General features: G+C 43.5%; 1 pseudogene; it reads right to left on the bottom strand.

Annotated features, from left to right (window-relative positions):
• Nucleotides 1-307: 307 nt before the first annotated feature.
• LOC746915 (large ribosomal subunit protein eL15-like) lies at nt 308-4,995 on the bottom strand (annotated as a pseudogene).

The following is a 4,995-nucleotide window of genomic DNA, read 5'->3' on the forward strand; positions in this document are numbered from 1 at the left end:
AAACATAAAATATTTCCAGGTTTCATTTGACAATATTTATTTAGTTTGAAATATTAAAAAATAAAATGCAAGAAATTTTATAGGAAAGAAACCATCACTTCAAGTGGCAAATTCACCCTTTAGGAATAGTTTGCCTTTAGTTTATAACTATTCAATGCTAATTGCAACAGGAAGATCATCACCAACCTAAATGGTCCCTTAAAATTTACAAAGTGTTCATGTCCAGAATCTTTTCTTTTTCCTGTCCTAAATTGTTTATTAGGTATGAATTGTACAAACTTTACTTGTATTCGCGGTAACGGCGGAGCTAGGGAGTAGCTGCCCAGCGAGAACCACCAGTAGTGTGGTGGAGCTTATGGCCCTTCCAAGGCCCCGGCTCTTTCAGCCTGCAGATGTCAGCCCGCGCATCTCCCTGTGCTTGTGGACTGGTTTTTGGTGATCCGTCGGGTGTCAGGATTTCTTCTGATAGCTTTATGCAATGGATCGATGAGGATAACCTCAAAAAATTTGTATGTGGAACCTTCACCAGCCCAGTAAGAATTGAGGATTCTTAGAGCCCCAAAGTGGCGTCCAGCTCGCTCCTCTACAAAGGACTGAAGGCTTCGAGCAAAGTTTAGCTGGTTAACACCATGATGGACAGGCTTGCCGTAAGTTACCCCTTCGGAACTGGACGTTTTCAGCCACCACGGCGAACACGAATCCTACAATCTTGCTTGGCCTTGTAGCCCAGTCGGCGTGCTTTATCAGGGCAGGTGGGGTGGGGAGCCCTGTGGAAAGCAGACAGCTGGTGGTACTAACAGCAGCGGACCCTCAGAAGAAAGTGCATGACATCAGACAGTTTCTTTCTCCATAGCTCCTGGATGTACTTGTATGCACCCACCTTGGCTTACCTGACGGTTGCCACCAGATGGAAAGGCATGTCCAGAATCTTAATTAATATTTCAAATAGCTCTTTTTGAAATTGGCAGGGCAGGTAGTATTATTATTCTCATTTTTTCAAATGTGGAAACCACAACAGAAAGAAGTCAAATGACTTGACTACAGTCATCCCACTTTCCATAGAGAAACTAGGACTTCAGTAAAGGCATTCTGATTCCAAATCCTTTTTTCACCATATCATGCTACTTCCTTAACTACCTGTATTTACAAACAGCTGCAGAAGCCCCCGAAATAATTCATTTTGGATGCAGTCCATTTAGGATTCATGGATCCTGGGCACAACCTAACCATACTCTTTCCTTCTTTCCTGCTACCATTCCCCTTCTTTTCACCCACTCCTCAAACACAAATCTAACAAAATATCTGTAACCAAAGGAGGAACTTGTGTGAATAGATATATTTAGGAAACAGATTTCCAAACACTCTGGAGCCTAATAAACAACTATTTTTAAATATGTTTTATGACTGCTCTGGGGTTCCACAGAAACAGATGGACACAGAAGTACTTAGGATGTATTTGGCATGTGATAGCAAGTGATATCATGAGAACAATGAAAAGGGATGTGAAACACTGAAAGCGTAAGGTAATACGAGCAACAACTTTCCCTGCTGTTGCTTCAAAAGGTCAAAAATATAGCTTCATGCTGTTCCCAGAAATGACCAAAGAATTAAGGAACGACTTATCATATGAAGTATCACACAATGTCTTGTTCTGCCAGGGGTCCGGGCCCCATATCTCAGACAATGACATCTCAGCTTTTGAATACCCTTCAAAAGCTACCTATTCTCTGCTAGAAAACAGGACTCCAAACCTGCAGAACTGGGCCCACTCTTCCTTTTTCAAGACTAGTACCCAACACCTTGAAGATGAGCTGAGACCTTAAAAAAAAAAAACAAAAAACATGCCCACCTCTGGATGTAGCTCCCCGTCCCCTGTCAGCCAGACCAATAAGTAGGGTCAAGTGACAACACAGCTGAGTTGTGTGAGCATCGGGCCTGCGAGGGGAGAAAAAGGACTTAGACCGAATGAGACACAGGATACAGTTCCCATATGCCAGAGTCTCTGGGGAGAAATTACGGAACTGGATTCTGGGTGTGCTGAATTAAGGGGAATTGAATATCATAGACAATATTCAATACAATAAAGAATTTATCAATATGGCAGCCCTCTTCCTTAACACAGGATTTAACACCGGCAGGATCCACTGAAGATGATGCTAATGCATTGCTAGGCTGGCTTTGAAAACTTTGGGAAAATGATGGCTCACGCTCACTTTATTTGAAATTCCACAACTCCACGCTACAAAGTTGAGCAAGGGGATCAAGAGGCTCATGGTAGCAGGCAGGCTGCAGTGGCAGGATATACAATGTAAGGCCAAAAAGTTCAGCAACTGGCTATATTCTGTGGGAATGCCAAGGAAGCAGTTTGCCAGACCCATAAGGAATATACTAGTGAGAGGATGCCAGCCAGAGTTGTGGAGTTCAGTGATGTTCTTCGCTGGAGTTCAGGGCTGAGGATAGGAGAAGCTTTACAGAACTGGGATCCCAGAAAGCTGTGGTAATAATGGAAGCCAGGTGGTGGCACTGAAGCTTCAGAAGCCAGGTGGGTGCAATTATGATAATGAACCACACTGAAGAAGTGGCAGTCTTAAGAGCCTGAGCCACCAAGAGCTATGAACATGGTTAACAGTGCATGGTATTCCCAGGGCAAGATAAGTGGGCAGACAATAAGGGTATCATTCCATCTAAACTACAAAAGAAATCAAGAATGGATAATCAGGAGGTTGAATACAGAAATTAAAATGTCACTGTCTCCAGTTTAGATTCCAGACCTAAGCCAATTTTCAGACCCAAAATTCATTGGCTAATGGAGTGGCTTGGTCCCCATAAGGATGGATCACTATAACACCACAGCAAGTGGATATATTAATGATTCTTCCTCGTTCCTTCTCAAAGGGATCTACAGCCATTTACACAGGCAACTATATTCTGAAGAAATGGTTATACCTTGACATTTTGAGAACTGTTGAACCTAAAGTCTTCCTTGATATTGACAGCCAAAGACTTGAAGCCCCATCATGGCCACTATAGCAGAGTAGGGGTATATGGGAGGCCAAGCAATGGTGGAATCCTGGCTCATGTCCAACTCACCTGGAGCCCATGGATTGATAAAGTGTCCAGTTCCCGAGTCTCTGAATGCATGATTGGAGTGGACATACTTGGTAGTTGTCAGAATACTCATTTGGAGTTTTTGACCTGTGCAGTAAAAGCTATCATACAGTGGGAAGGCCAAGTGGAAGTCTCTGAAACTGCCTCCACCAGCAATATAGTACACCTAAAACAATTTCACACACCAAGGGAATTGCAGAAGTTAGTGCCACCTTTAAAGATCCAAAGGATGCCTGGGTGGTAGCACCTTTTATGTTCTTTAATTTACTGGCAAATGAAACGCATGGCCCCTACATAAACCAGACAGACCTTGGCAGACAGCAGCCCCAATTGCAGCAGGGATTTTTATGTGGAAGTGGGTAGTAGTAGCTTCATGTGTGTGTTAGTCCATTCTTGCACTGCCAATAAAGACATACCTGAGGCTGGGATAATTTATACAGGAAAGAGGTTTAATTGACTCACAGTTCAGCATGGCTGGGGAGGCCTCAGGAAACTTACAATCATGGTGGAAGGGGAAGCAAACACGTCTTTCTTCACATGGCAGCAGGAAGGAGAAGTGCTGAGCAAAGGGGGAAAAGCCCCTTATAAAACCATCAGATCTTGTGAGAACTCACTATCATGACAGCAGCCGTATGGGAGTATCTGCCCCCATGATTCGATCAACTCCCACTGAGTCCCTCCCACAACACATGGGGGTTATGGGAACTATAATTCAAGATGAGATTTGGGTTGGGACACAGCCAAACCATATCAATGTGCCTTGAAGAGAGTTGAGAAAGATCAGCACAGCTATAGTCAAAAAAGAGAAACGGAAGAGACCAGAAATATCTTCAAATACAGTTGAATGGTATTAAAGATCCAGCTAAGTTGAAGGCCATGGGATTCTGATGACATCCATTCTCGGAGTATGTGAGTTTTCATGCTCAGAAGCCTAGATAGAGGGTCTGGGCTGCTATATTAGTTTTCTAGGGCTGTGATAGCAAAGTACCAAAAACTGGATATCTTAAAATGATAGATGTTTATTCTGTCACTGTTTTGGGTGCTGGAAGTTCAAAATGAAGCTGTCAGAAGGGCCATGCTCTCTCTGGAGGCTCTAGGGGAGAATTCTTTCCTGCTAATTCCTAGCTTCTGGTGGCTCCCAGCAATCTTGGGTGTGGCTTGGCTTGCAGCTGCATAGTCCCAACCTCCATCTGCACTTGGAGTTCTTCCTCTGTGTCTTCATATCATTTTCCCTCTGTGCATGTCCGACTTGTGTCTGTGTCCAAATTTCCCTTCTTTTATAAGGACAGCAGTCACTGGATTAGAGCCCACCCTAACACAGCATGACTTCATTAACTTAACTAATCCCATCTGTAAAGATTCAATTTCCAAATAAGGTCCTATTCAAATGTACTTGGGGTTAGGATTTCAACACATCTTTTTGGGGGACACAATTTAAACCATAACTACTGCATAGGTCATGAGGTTAAGACATGATGGAGCCCGGCATGGCAGTGAATACCTGTCCCAGCTACATGGGAGGCTGAGGCAGGAGGATCAGTTGAGCCAGGAGTTTGAGGCCAGCCTGGGCAACATAGGGAGATCCCTGTCTCTTAAAAAAAAAGAGACATGATGGATGTTGGATGTGATAGACTGGGATAAAAGAAAAGAATTCAAGATCATGTTAAAGAACAGGAGTAGTGGAAATGCGGGTTGGCTGAAAGAATAAGTGGCTCTGGTCAGAAACTAGAGTATTGAAGTTTATATTTTCAGAGGGTAGGCAGTTCCAGGTGGATATTAGATCCAGAGTGGAGCCATGACCTGCTGAGAAGGGTGAGCGGAAAGATTCTCAGATTTAGCAGGTAAAGGAACATCATGACCATGAACATTAGCATTGCCCATGATCAT

Source organism: Pan troglodytes, chromosome 5 (assembly GCF_028858775.2).
Source record: "Pan troglodytes isolate AG18354 chromosome 5, NHGRI_mPanTro3-v2.0_pri, whole genome shotgun sequence".
Classification (NCBI taxonomy): Eukaryota; Metazoa; Chordata; class Mammalia; order Primates; family Hominidae; genus Pan; species Pan troglodytes.